Source organism: Cryptomeria japonica, chromosome 1 (assembly GCF_030272615.1).
Source record: "Cryptomeria japonica chromosome 1, Sugi_1.0, whole genome shotgun sequence".
Taxonomy (NCBI): domain Eukaryota; kingdom Viridiplantae; phylum Streptophyta; class Pinopsida; order Cupressales; family Cupressaceae; genus Cryptomeria; species Cryptomeria japonica.
The window spans coordinates 67,817,266-67,833,283 of record NC_081405.1 but is presented as its reverse complement, the minus strand read 5'-3'; positions in this window follow the sequence as shown (position 1 = coordinate 67,833,283).

The window sequence follows — 16,018 nt, the reverse complement described above, 5'->3', positions numbered from 1 at the left end:
GACCCATAACAACACCATGGGGTGTCCTAAGGGGTCATAAGACACAATATGACCCCTTAGGACATAATATGACCCATAACGATGTTATATAGTGTCCTAAGGGGTCATACAAAACCATATGACCTCATAGAACACCATATGACCCCTTAGAACACCATACGACCCTTTACGACACCATATGGTGTCCTTAAGCGTCATATGGTATCCTAAGGGGTCATATAAAACCATATGACCCCTTAGAACACAAGAAGACCCATAACAACGCGATATGGTGTCCTAAGGGGTCATATGGTGTCATGAGACACCATATGACCCCTTAGGACCCAATATGACCCCTAACGATATCTAAGGGGTCATATGGTGTCCTGAGAGGTTATATTATGTCCTAGGAATCTTTAGGACACAATATGACCCCTTAGCACACCATACAATCCCAAAGGACACCATATGGTGTCCTAATGGGTTGTAGGACACTATATGACATGTTAGGACACAATATGAGCCTTGACAACACCTAAGGGGTCATATTGTGTCTTAAGGGGTCATAGGACATCATATGACCCCTAACGACACAAAATGACGCCTAACGATACCTAAGGGGTCATATGCTGTTATAAAGGGTCATAGGACACCATATGACTCCTTAACACACCATAAAACCCTTAATGACACCATATGGTGTCCTAAGGGATCATAAAACACCATATGACCCCTTAGGAAACCATACGATGCATAATGAAACCATATGGTGTCCTAAGGGGTCATAGGACACCATATGACCCCTTCGAAGACCATACAACCCATAACTACATAAAAATGGTGTCCTAAGGGGTCATAGAATACCATATGACCCCTTAGAATACCATACGACCCATAACAACACCATGTGGTGTCCTAAGGGGTCATAAGACACAATATGACCCCTTAGGACATAATATGACCCCTAACAACATCATATAGTGTCCTAAGGGGTCATAGGACACCATATGACCCCTTAGGACACAATACAACCCCTTAGGACATTAAACAAACCCTAATGGCACCTAAGGGGTCATAGGACACTATACAACACATAACAACACCAAATGGTATCCTAAGGGGTCATATGGTGTCCTAAGGTGTCATAAGACACCATACGACCCATAAAACCATATAGTCTCCAAGCATATGGTGTCCTAAGGGGTCATACGACACCATATGACCCATTAGGACACAATAAGACCCCTGATGACACCTAATGGGTCATATAGTGTCCTAAGGGTTCATAGGACACCATACGACTCCTTGTGACACCATATGGTGTCCCAAGGTATCGTATGGTATCCTAAGGGGTCATATAATGTTCCAAGGGGTCATATCGTGTCCTAAGGGGTTATAGAACACCATATGACCCCTTAGGACACCATAAGAACCATAACGACACCATATGATGTCCTAAGGGGTCATATGGTGTCCTAAAGGGTCATGAGACACCATATGACCTCTTAGTACATAGTATGAGCCCTAACAAAACCTAATGGATTATACGGTGTCTAAGGGGTCATACGATGTCTTATGACCCCTTAGGACACAATATGACCCCTTAGCACACCATACAACCCCCAATGACACCAGATGACCCGTTCGGACACAATATGACCCCTAACAATACCTAAGGGGTCATATGGTGTCCTAAGGGGTCATAGGATACCATATGACCCCTTAACATGCCATACGACCCCTAATGACACCATATGGTGTCCTAAAGGCTCATAGAACACCATATGACCCTTTAGGACACCATAAGACTTATAACAACATCATATGGTGTCCTAAGGTGTCATATGATGTCCTAAAGGTTCATGAGACACCATATGACCCTTTAGGACACCATATTCTCTCTCACATTATTTCTTTTCCTCAATTACCCTTGATCACCTCTCTCCTCCTATGGGTTTATAGATACTTCCCTCTCCCCCTCTACCCACCCCCTAATTACTATCTATGTCTCTCTTCACCTCTGTCCCCATTTCTCTTCTATCTTTGTTGATACTTTCCCCTCCTCCTCTCCTCCTACCCCGTAGTAATCTCAAACTCTCCCTCTCATTCTCTCTTCACCCCAATCACCCCCTCCCTCTCTCTCTTTTCCTCCCACCTAATTACCTATAGCTCTCTCTCTCTCTCACACACTCTCTCTTCTCCCCAATTAATCTTTCCTTCTCACCTCTCTCCCCCTCTCCTTTTTTTGATACTTCCCTATGCCCCTCCATTTCTACTCTGAATTTTGTTGCTAGAGATGAGAAAGAAATACAAAGAGACTAGTCTAGATCTTAGGGAAGAGAGAGTGACATAGAGGAGGAAATTATGAAGAGGTAGAAATATAAGCACCTTGTAGAGATTGAGAGATTTAATGAGGTATTCATTGAGAGTTAGAGATATAGGTCTAGAGAGAGATGTATAAATATGGACAAAAGAGAGGGAGGAAGAAACAAATAGGTGGAGTGATAGGTTTAGGAGAAAGAGGTGGAGAAAGGAACAAACATAGATAGCATGGTTTATCAAAATTTATTGAACTCGATAAAATTCATAAATTTTCTATTATTAATTAATTTACTTATTTAGTTTATTTTGAGATGATTGTTACAAAAATTCATGCAATAGGGAAATCATATGAAAAAGTCATGAGTTTTTTATGTTTTAAAAATGAAGGATGAATTTAAATGAATTATAATTATTTTTTAAAACACAAAATTGAAAATATACCTATTCCATATCATAGAGCTCTTAATTACCTTTCCAACGCCTGTAAAAAATCAAAATTTTGATATAAAACGCAAAAGTTATGCCCAATTTACTAAATTTTTTTTTTTTTTTTTTTCAAAAATCGGATATCCGATTTAAAACATAATTTTTTCCCTCCATATTTTGGTTCGGGTTTGCATCGGGATTTGGCTTGGAAGTGACAAGCCTGGAAAGTCAACTGAAAAAATGAGTTTTTCAGTATTCCTTGATTTTCCAGACTTTACACTGGTGGCTGACGACTTTTTTTATAGCCAAAATTGATAAAACGAAAAGGGTTTTTTAAGGACGTTCTCAGATTTCCAACAATATAAGGCTTGTCTTATTTTGACTTTAATAAATAATTATTATTTATTTTCTAATTGAATTCTGACAAAAGTCCTGATTGATAGACTGATTGAAAAATACTCCTAACTTTCAAACCGCATAACATTTTTTGAATCTGAAAAATGTGTCACATCATATGCTTCTTCTAATATAGGAAAAAAAATTTAAAAAATGAATTTCATAAGGTTTTGATCAAGTTAAGGTGTTTAGAGGTAGGAGTTTCTGAATTTCTGAAAAGCTGTAGTAAAAAATTCATAAATAATTATTTACTTTATAAAAAAATATGTGTCACATCCAGACATGAGTCTAATACTTATATTATAAATCTTATAAAAAATATTATGATTTGATTATGATTAGGGTGGTCAGACATACACCTACTTCTTATCTTTTTCTTAAAATTTTTGTACCACTACATTGAAATTTGAAATTTTCATCAAATAGGATTTTTTTTTTTCAAAAAAAAACTAGTAGCTTAGAAACTACATTCACTTTTCTATAGATTCTCTTCTTACATATTTTAAAATTAATGTTCATAACTTAATTTTTCATATCAAGTTGCATAACTCTATTTTTTTGAAATTTCATTGCCACTTAAGGGCCTGTTTTGGCACACCATGATCCTACACATACCCTATTTTGAATTTGGTCAAGTAGATCAAAAGTTATTAAAAAAATGGTAGACGTATGCCTGTGAGGACTGTCAAGGCACTGGTAAAGAAAATTAAAGTTTACTATGCTAATGTTGTCAAAAAATAGAAAACTTTATATGGTCAGAAAGATGAGAAGACGTGTGAGATTATGGTGGTAATTTTAGAGATACCTACTTGATCATTTGTAAACCTCATGATGATGAAGTCGAGAAATCATGTTGGAAGATGAAAAACATGTAAAGAGACAAAAATGGAGGGAAAATGGGCTTGCAAACCTTAGGGTAGTTTTCCAACCCTTTTACTAGGCCAAAAACTGCACGGGTTATGATGTGCAAGATAAACCGCTCGGGTTTTTTTTTTTAAAAGTACCATTCATAGTTCTACATAACCAGTAAGGGTTATATAGAACTAAAACCATCATTTTCAATTTCACAAAACCCATACGATTTATGAAAAATATCATTTTGAGTTTCACAAAACCCTTATGGGTTATGAAAAATCATTATTTTGATTTTCACAAAACTAGTACAGGTTATGAAAAATATCACTTTGAGTTTCATAAAACCTGTACGAGTTATGAAGACATCAAAAAGTATGCTTGTAAACTTAGCATATACTACACATATGTATAGACATACATATATAATATGTGTTTATGTATGTATATATGCATATCTATAGTTATATATACATATATTTATATAGATATATGTATATATGTTTGTATAAATGCACGTCTCTCTTCTTTTCCTCTCTCTCATTTTCCTTCCCCCATCACCATCTCTGTCTATTCTGAGCCCTAATTTGATGGACTTGAAAAGCACTGAGAGGGGGTGTCAATCAGTGACTTCAAACTAACACTACTTTAAACACTGACCGATAGATAAATTTAACCAAGTAGTAAAACAAAATACATGCTATCTAAAATGAAATAACAACATCCACATAAAGTAGAACATCCACCATAACACATGTTTATACATGGAAAACACAAATAGGTAAAAACCATGGTGAGATGGAACTCACAAGTTAACTATCCATAGTAATAGAAAACTGACCGGTTAAGGCCTTACAAAGAGCTCTGCTAGGAGCGAATCTTTTTAGAGATTCCAAGCTTGATTAGAAGCTTATATCCTGTTAAGAGTACTACCTTGTTAAGAGTAACCTCGCTGGAGGATTTGAGAATCCAAACTAATGGATCACCTTGTTAGAGGATTTGTACAATGAAGCTTGTTAGAGCTTACCCGGTTAAGGTATTTGCACCCATTGTAATGATTAGAAAACATCAAGAGTAGCTTGATCTGTTCTGAGTAGCACAAGACTTGCTTGATCAGATCCTTCTAAGTATAATTAATATTGCTTTGCATCTTAGCTTTATCATTTCTCAAAAAAAATCTTTTTCACTCTTTTTATATAACAACTCTCTATCTATTATCATCATCGTCAAAATGAATCTCTACGATGTCTTTAAATAGACATACCTTATGTCGGCCATAGCAACACAATTTCCTAGGGGCAGTGAATCTAGACATATAATCATAACTCATCACAAAAGATGATTGCCAAACAAATGGTGCTGGTAACTCATCACAAAATTAGATACCAGTTAGAGCAGTTTAATATCGGTTGAAATAAAACTAGTGAACCATTGTTATGAGATCTTCCACTTGATCTTATTCTCTATCTTTATTCTGATTCTGATGCCGACTAAGTGTTAACTCAGGTAATCTCAATGGCACATACCGGTTGTCACAAGATACCATTTAAATATAGATCTTAAACATACCGATTGATAGTGTAAACCAATTGAAATTACACCGGTAGTCAATGTTATCAAAAATGTGTGTGAGAGTGTTTCATCAATGACAAGAAGTGATGTATACATTATAATCATCATCAAGCCAACAATCTTCCCCTTTGGCATTGATGGCAACACTTAGAAAATTTATAATACAACTAATTGTGCATACACAACATATCTACATATATATTCTCAAGCTCCCTTAGAATGTAACACTGTAATACTCCCCCTTAATGCATGCATTAATATAAAATTTTCAAAAAACAAACACACATACATACATATTATTACTCCCCCTTTGACAACAATGCCAAAATGATAAAGCAAAATATATGTACATAAAAAATCTGTATCAAAAAGTTCAGTATATATGACTTTTGTAAACAAAGTCATGCATTAGGAATTCTCTTGAAAATATTGTTGAAGTTTTGTTTCATCTGAGATAGAGCATTCTACCATGATTCCAGTATGTAATTCATATACTCCGATGTAGACAGCAACTGAGAATAGAATTCTTCAATGAAATCAAGTGAGCACATTTCCGGAGTAGCATGAATAGCTTCTACACGAGAGTAGGCTCTCTGAAGAATGTGAGCTGACTCTTAAGCTCTCTAAGAGATTGGAATCTCTTAGCTCTCTCATTATCATTCCTGGTCAGTCTTTCATGCAGTTTATCTATAGACTGGTTAAAGACATGAATAGAGTCCTAGAGTGGGACATATGCCTTACATAAACTTTCTATTTCCTGCTCAGTTTCAACTTGATTTTTAGAAATATCAAAAAAAAGAAAGTAAAATTGGAGGTAGAGGCAAGATACTTTCCTCTAGATTCAATAGCTTTCTTCAACAAACTGCCATTATGAGATAAAGCCATTTTTCTATTCTCAATGTGCTTTGTGAGCTTATCTCCATATGCCTTTTTATGGCTCTTCTCAACAGATATTTGAGCAGCATCTTCAAGTGTTTTGATTTGATCAGATGCCTCTACAACTAACTGACCAAATTTGTTGATACGAGTAGGAAGATGTGCGACAGAGGTTTCCGGTAGTAATCCAGACAAGATGTCTACAACATTCTAAATTTTCTTTGCCTCAATTCTTTGTTCTTTCATCCTTTTCTTATGTGCACGAGTTTCCATCATATGCACAAACTTCATCATTTTAGAAGCACTTAGGGTATTCATATCAATAGGTCCTGAAATACTTAAAGAGTCATCATCATCAAGCAGTTTTTGTTTTCCCTTTTTAGAGGATATACACTTAATGATGGCTCTTTATGTATTTTCTTCCGTTTTATCTTCTGCTTTCTGAGTAACAACTTCCTCGGTGGTTTATTTTTGAGTGATCTCAATAACCAGTGGAGATTGGGGTTTCTCTAGTTGTTTAGTTGCCGGTATACTGACTTCCTTTGGTTGAGTAGTCGGTTGATCACCTGTTGTATTCTGTACTTCTATGATTGAAGGAAGATCCATATCAGGTGCAATAATTTCTTCAGATAGGTCTACTAAATCCTCAATGTCCTCATCAATATGAATAACTGAGTCATCCTTCTTCTCTGTTGAGAAGACTATATCAGCTAGGACAATTTCCTCTATGTCCATTTCTGGTAGAGAAACATCATCTGAGGTTTCATCCTTATCGATAGATTGGATGCCATCTATCCTTTGTTTGATTTGACAAGATAGTTTGTGAGTTTCTGCCTCAATAACTGCCCTTTTTCCATTAAGAATCTTCAATCTCCTTATTTTAAAATCAAAATATACTTTGTATTCCTTAGTCAAAGCACTAATTCCTTTTGATGATAATGTGGGAAAATACTGCACAAATATTTCATCAATAATTTCCTTATCTAACTGAGTTGCTTCTTCTCATTTTTCTAGAAAAGTATTATACAAGGATACTGAAATATCTTTCTCTAATTCATGTGGATATCTACAGTAATGACTCAACAAGGTTATTACCTATTGGTGTATTTACATCTACTCATCTATAGTAAAAGAATCATAATGTTCTTTAACATTTTCAAACATGTTTCTTTCCAATGACTTCATTGTTCTTTCAAATGTTGTTGCAGGTTTGTAGGAGGCAATATCTAGTGGTGTAGTTGCCTTTAGCACTACCTTTTCCTTCTTAGACATTCTGTTGGTTTCCTTCTCCTTCTTAGGTTCTTCATCAGACTTTGTTCCCTTAGACTCTGGTAGCAAAATTAATTTCTTGTTCCTTCTCTTCTTTGGTACACTCTCCTTTTTCTCAATTATTTTAGGTGCTTGTTTCCTCTTGCTTAGGACACTTCGAGACACCCTTGCAGTCTTCTTCTCAAGAGGTTTTTCTTCATTTTTCTTTTGCTTTCCTTTAGCTTTAGCTACAGATTTAGTACTGGTTTCAGCAGGTGCAGCTTGGATTGCAAGAATATCCAATTTCGCCTTATTTTTGTCTACAGGCGATGCTAACGAAGTATTAGCATAGCCAACCAGTAAGTCATCATTGAATTCGTAGCTCATTTCTTCCATCTCTTCCTCTCTAGGTTCTCTTGCTTGCATTAAGAAAAAATCAGTAGTAACCATGAAGATTATGTGTTTTTCAAAAATTTCAAGAGGGTAGGTGACATTATGAAATCCTTTCTCAAAAACCCTAGAATATTTAGCTTCAATCTTTCCTTCCTCATCACAGAGTGATTTCAGATGAGTATAGATGTGAAGAGTTCCCATATCTTAAATTTTGTAGTCTATATAGCTGGACAAATCACCTTGGATAATGACTCCAATTGGGACTTGCGATAATGCATTGTAAGACATAATTTTCTCTGCCTTTACAGCTTCCTCAGGCTCAGCAGTGATCATCAACCTCCCTAAAGATTTAGAAGTAGATGCCATTCTAGACAAACAAGTTTCAAGGCAGTAAGCAAGGAAATATCTAGAATTTAGCATGTCGCTTTGATTCCCAGTTGGATTGTTCAAATGCGCTCTCGTTCGCTTCTCTATAGTTACCAATTCAGCTTGATTTCTCTTAATCACAAAGGAATTTTCTAATTTGTACCAAAACTACCTCACTCTTCTCTACAATCGCTTCAATTCTTTTTTAAAGGATTAGGTAAAAATGAGAAGGTAAAACTTGTTTTTATCCTTTTTATCAACCGTAATAAATGCTCATACTTTTAGGTTAAAAACCCTAATTTCACCGCTTAAATTACATACTAGTTGATTGACACGTCAGCACAAAAAAAAGTCACCAAAATTCAAAATTGAAAAAGATTCTTTCTCGCTTATTCTACAAAGGGGTCCAAAATATGTTTTACCGTTACGCTCCCCTTAGCCGTTTTAAACATTCTTAAGTCACTGGTGTTGGAATCTCTTCACTAGGTGAAGGAGTGATTTCTTCTACAAGCACTTCTTCACTCTTCTTTTTCCATGTCCGATTCATGTCTTCTCTTGTTTCCTCAACATCAAGTTTTTGCTTGCCTTTCTGATCCTTAGTAGAGTTGACCGGTTTATTATTTTTGGTTCTGAAAAACTTTTTTAGGTGTCCTGGTTTGTTGCACTGATAGTAGACCATACCAGATGATCTCCAGGGTCCTACATTTCCTCTTCTTTTTCTACAGTTCATAGCCACATGACCACTTTTATTACAAAAGGTACACAAAACATTTGTTTCCTTTTCCAGACTAAATCAATTGACATAGGATCTTTGCCAGTTCCTGTTCATCCAGTTATCAAAATTCCTCATTCAGTCACCATATGGTCTAGGATGCATGTGTGGTACATGATTGTTTGCACCATATCTACACTCAATATGTTTATGCCCATACATTCCACAAGTGTAGCAATGTCCTTCAAAATTTCTAGATACATACCTAGCATTGGTATTATAACTTGCATTTCTGATAGGTTTGTTCCTACAAACATTTGTAGTATGACCAGGCTTATGACAAACAAAACAGACACATTTTAAATCTTTTTTGTCGATAGTCTTATTGACTTTAGATGCATTTTTGTTCTTTGGATAGTTGCTCTTGGTACTAGAGGATTCACCTTTTTCAGTTGTATGAAAGCCAAGTCCAGAGATATCACCCTTCATTCTCTGTGATTGAATTTGTTCTTCCTGTTGATATGTGGCGACTGATCAACAAAGTACTGTACACTTAGCACATATTCTCATCAGGGTCCGAGGCTAGGCTAGGCCCCAGGAAAGTTGGTGAAGCCCATTGCGGAGGTTCGGGGGCGGCAGCCCTCGAGAAATTTTTTTTTGCCATTTTTGTTGATGAAAAGTGACATTGTAATAAAACCCTAAAAATGCCGACTTTGTTTGTTGCCCTAAAAACGCATGTTATAAGCGGTTGGGATGCTTAAGGCATTGTAAGGTTGATGTACTATTTTTGCTGGATAATAAGAAAGATTGGACGACCGTGTATGGTGGACGTAACCCATTTTGGGTGAACCACGTTAAATCTATGTGTTATCTATGTCTTGTTTTATTCCTTTATCTTTGGCATTTAAATCCACATATAATTGTTAGTTCATATTTGTTTCGGATCTGCTTGAAATCCTAACAATTGGTATCAGAGCGAGGTTTTTCTATAAATTGGCAGGACCCTCAGATTTGAGTGGGAGCAATGGAGGATTCCAAATTCAAGGTCGAAAATTTTAACGGTCAAAACTATCAGTTATGGAAAATGCAAATGGAGGATTACCTGTATCAAAAGGATTTGTGGCGGTCATTGGAAGGAAAGGCAAAGAAGGCGACCACAATGTCAGATGAAGAGTGGGACATTTTAGATAGAAAGGCACTGGGATCCATTCACTTATGCCTTGCACCGTCTATAGAATTCAATATAACAGAAGCAAAAATGACTGTAGAATTGATGGCGACAATGGTTAAGTTGTATGAGAAACCCTCGGCTTCAAATAAGGTATTTCTTATGAAGCGTTTGTTTAATTTGAAAATGAGTGGAGGATCTGTAGAGGAGCACTTAAATGAATTTAATACAATTACCAGTCAATTGTCTTCGGTAAAAATTACTTTTGAAGAAGGGGTTAGGGCTCTCTTGATTTTATGCTCTTTGCCAGAAAGCTGGAATAGCTTGGTTATGGATGTAAGTAACTTTGTCTCTGGTAAAAATACTTTGGTATTTGATGATATTGTTGGTGTTATCCTAAGCAAGGAAATGCGAAGGAAAAGCACAGGTGAGACTCCAACATCATCAAGTAGTGTTTTGAATGTGGAGAACAGAGGAAGATCAAAGGAAAGAGGAAAAGGCCCTGGGAATGAGAAGTCACGAGGGAAGTCAAAGAAAGGATGCTCTCAATCTAGAGGAAAGAAAGATTGCTGGTACTGCAGAAAGCTTGGTCATCTAAAGAAAAACTGTTGTTCTTGAAAAAACAAAGAAAGAGACAAAAATGAAAATGACAGTAAGGAAGCTAATATTGCAAGTAATACTTTACAAGATGCTTTAATCTTATGTTTGGATAATGTTAATGATTCCTGGGTAATAGATTATGGGGCTTCATTTCATGCTACACCCCATAGAAAATATTTTCTAGATTATGTTCAAGGTGATTTTAGACAGGTATATTTGGATGATGATGAGCCCTGTCAAATTGTTGGAAAGGGAAAGATAAAGATCAAGTTGCAGAATGAAAAATGACTAGTTTCTGTAAGAGGTAAGACATGTTCCTAATTTAAGAAGAAATTTAATTTCTGCAGGGCAACTAGGTAGTGAAGGTTGCATAGTTACCTTTTCAGACAGTATCTGGAAGGTCACTAAAGGATCATTAGTAGTAGCTAAAGGTGCGAAGGTAGGCACATTATATCTGTGTACTGGTAACACTTAGTCTACCCTAGCTGCTACAGATAAAGTTACTATAGGGACAACAACAATAGATGTTGCAAGAACAGATTCAATAATGTGGCACCATAGGCTTGGGCACATGAGTGAGAAAGGGATGAAAACTCTTCACTCCAAAAATCTATTGCCAGGACTAAAGAAGATTGATTTACTGTGAAAACTGTGTTTATAAGAAACAAAAAAGAGTCAGATTTCTCAAGGTTGGGAAAGAGAAGAAGAGTGAGAAGTTAGAGCTTGTACATTCAGATGTATGGGGACCAACTCAAGTATCATCTCTTGGTGGCTCTTGTTATTATGTTATTTTTATTGATGACTCAACCAGAAAAAACATGGATATATTTCCTAAAACAAAAATCAGATGTTTTTGAAACTTTTAAGAAATGGAAACCTTTGGTTGAGAATGAGATAGGAAAAAAGTTGAAGTGTCTCTGATTGGATAATGGAGGTGAGTATTGCAGCAAATCATTTGAAGATTACTTCTCCTTAAATGGGATTCGAAAGAAAAAGACAGTTCCAGGAACTCCACAGGAAAATGGTGTGTCAGAGAGAATGAATAGGACTATCATGGAACGCGTGAGGAGCATGAGATTGCATGCTGGATTGCCCTTACATTTTTGGGCAGATGATGTACATACTGCTATCTATTTGATAAATAGAAGACTTTCAACCCCTTTGGATGGTGGTATTCCAGAGGAGGCATGGCCTGGTAAAAAGGTAAATTAGTCTTTTCTGAAAACTTTTGGTTGTGAAGCTTTTGTCCATGCTGATAAAGAAAACAAAACCAAGCTTGATGCTAAATCTGAGAAATGTACCTTCATTGGATATGGGATAAATGAATATGGCTATTGGTTATGGGATTTTGAAAATAAGAAAATAATTAGAAGTAGAGATGTTATATTCAATGAGAAGGTTATGTATAAAAAACAGATGCAGGAAAAGAAGCATGAACATGACAAACAAGAATATGTGGTGTTGGATGAGATTCCTAAAAATGAAATGCCATAGGTACCTCATGCTCAGCAACAACAGATTGTCCCACAAACTCCTTTTGTGTATGGTTGACATAACCCATTTTGGGTGAACCACGTTAAATCTCCGTATTATCTGTGTCCTGTTTTATTCCTTTATCTTTTGTATTTAAATCTGCATATAATTGTTAGTTCATATTTGCTTCGGATCTGCTTGAAATCCTAGAAAAAAAATTTGGCCATTTTTTGATGATGAAAACCGACATTGTAATAAAACCCTAAAAATGCAGACTTTGTTTGTTGCCCTAAAAATGCATGTTATAAGCGGTTGGGATGCTTAAGGCATTGTAAGGTTGATGTACTATTTTTGCTAGATAATAAGAAAAATTGGACAGTTGTGTATGGTGGACGTAACCCATTTTGGGTGAACCATGTTAAATCTCTGTGTTATCTGTGTCCTATTTTATTCTTTTATCTTTTGTATTTAAATCTGCATATAATTGTTAGTTCATATTTGCTTCGGATTTGCTTGAAATCCTAAAAAAAAAAATTTGCCATTTTTGTTGATGAAAACCGACATCTTAATACAACCCTAAAAATGCCGACTTTGTTTGTTTCCCTAAAAACGCATGTTATAAGTGGCTGAGATGCTTAAGGCATTGTAAGGTTGATGTACTATTTTTGCTGGATAATAAGAAACATTGGACGATTGTGTATGGTGGATGTAACCCATTTTGGGTGAACCATGTTAAATCTCTGTGTTATCTGTGTCCTGTTTTATTCCTTTATCTTTTGTATTTAAATTTGCATATAATTGTTAGTCCATATTTTCTTCGGATTTGCTTGAAATCCTAGAAAAATATTTTTGCCATTTTTGTTGATGAAAACCGACGTTGTAATAAAACCCTAAAAATGTTGACTTTGTTTGTTGCCCTAAAAACGCATGTTATAAGCGGCTGGGATGCTTAAGGCATTGTAAGGTTGATGTACTATTTTTGTTGGATAATAAGAAAGATTGGATGGCTGTGTATGGTGAACGTAACCCATTTTAGGTGAACCATGTTAAATCTCTGTGTTATCTGTGTCCTATTTTATTCTTTTATCTTTTGTATTTAAATATGCATATAATTGTTAGTTCATATTTGCTTCGGATTTGCTTGAAATCCTAGAAAAAAAATTTTGCTATTTTTGTTGATGAAAACCGACATTGTAATAAAACCCTAAAATTGCCGACTTTGTTTGTTGCCCTAAAAATGCATGTTATAAGCGGCTGGGATGCTTAAGGCATTGTAAGGTTGATGTATTGTTTTTGCTGGATAATAAGAAAGATTGGACGACTGTGTATGGTGGACGTAACCCATTTTGGGTGAACCACGTTAAATCTTTGTGTTATCTGTGTCATGTTTTATTCCTTTATCTTTTGTATTTAAATCTGCATATAATTGTTGGTTCATATTTGCTTCGGATCTGCTTGAAATCCTAGAAAAAAAAATTTGCCGTTTTTTGTTGATGAAAACCGACATTGTAATAAAAGCCTAAAAAAGTCGAGTTTGTTTGTTGCCCTAAAAATGCATGTTATAAGGGGTTGAGATGCTCAAGGCATTGTAAGGTTGATGTACTATTTTTGCTGGATAATAAGAAAGATTGGATGACTATGTATGGTGGACGTAACCCATTTTGGGTGAACCACGTTAAATTTTTGTGTTATTTGTGTCCTGTTTTTTCCTTTATCTTTTGTATTTAAATATTCATATAATTGTTAGTTAATATTTGCTTCGAATCTGCTTGAAATCCTAACACTTCTAGGATGGTATAACTTTTGACAAAGTTTTCCAGTTTCTCATTGGCTTCAGCAAGCTTAGTGACAAGATCTTCATCATGCTTAGACAGATTCTCTTTCAGAGATGATACCAACTTGAGGTCTAACTTTAAATTCTCCTTTTCTTCTATTTCAACTATTAAATCCTCATGCATGGTGTCTCTTTCCCATTTTATTTTTAGGATCTCTTGATCTTTTTCTTTGATAAGATCTTCAGCAGCTCTTCTAAATTCCAACTCTTGACTCATGCGAATAGCAAGACCTTCTAGTTCTCTTCTTAGATTCAGTTGCTCACCCTATTGCTTTTGAACTTCTTCTGATAAGGCATCAATATTAGCTTCATCCAAAGAACTATTGTCAAATATTTCTAATAGTTTTTCAGATAGCTCTCTCCTCTTGACTTGAGAAGCTTTCAGTTTGCCCCTAAGAGTTTCAACTTTATTTCTACTAGCTTCTAGTTCTCTAACCATCTTAAAGTAGCTTCTATCCCCCATGGTGGTTTCAATATTCCCTTCTAAGTGGTTAGGCTTCAAAGAAGTTGGGATCTGATACCAATTGATGCACTTGAAAAGCACTAAGAGGGGGGAGGGCGAATTAGTGACTCCAAAACTAACACTACTTTAAACACCGACCGATAGATAAATTTAACCAAGTAGTTAAACAAAATACATTCTATCCAAAATGAAATAGCAACATCCACATAAAGTAGAACATCCACCATAACACAAGTGTTTATATGTGGAAAACCCAAATAGGTAAAAACCACGGTGAGATGGAACTCACAAGTTCACTATCTGTAGTAATAGAAAACTAACCGGTTAAGGCCTTACAAAGAGATTTGCTAGGAGCGGATCTTGTTAGAGACTCCAAGCTTGATTAGAAGCTTATACCCTATTAAGAGTAACCTCACTGGAGGATTTGAGAATCCAAACTAATGAATCACCTTGTTAGAGGATTTTTAAAATTAAGCTTGTTAGAGCTTACTTGGTTAAGGGATTTGCACCCATTGTAATTATTAGAAAATAACAAGAGTATCTTGATTTGTTCTGAGTAGCACAAGACTTGCTTGATCAGATCCTTCTAAGTACAATTAATACTTCTCTACATCCTAGCTTTATCACTTCTCAAAAAAAATCTTTTTCACTCTTTTTACACAACAACTCTCTATCTGTTATCATCATCGTCAAAATGACTCTCTACGATGTCTTTAAATAGACATACCTTATGTCGGCCATAGGAACACAATTTCCTAGGTGCAGTGAATCTAGACATATAATCATAACTCATCACAAAAGATGACCACCAAACAAACGGTGGTGGTAACCCATCACAGAATTAGATACTGGTTAGAGCAGTTTAATGCCGGTTGAAATAAAACTAGTGAACCATTGTTATGAGATCTTCCACTTGATATTCTTCTCTATCTTCATTCTGATTCTCATGCTGACTAAGTGTTAACTCAGGTAATCTCAAAGGCACATACTGGTTGTCACAAGATACTGGTTAAAGATAGATCTTAAACATACCCGTTAATAGTGTAAACCAATTGAAGTTATACCGGTAGTCAATGTTATCAAATTTGTGTGTGAGAGTATTTCATCAATGACAAAAAGTGATGATTACATTACAATCATCATCAAGCCAACATAATTATCCTTCTTGAGTTATATCTCATCTCTCACCCTCACACTTCTGGGTATGTGCAGGATCATGGCGTGCCAAAACAGACCCTTAAGTGGCAATGAAATTTCAAAAAATCAGAGTTATGCAACTTGACATGAAAAATTGAGTAAGTTATGAACATTATTTTTAAAATATGTAAGAAGAGAATC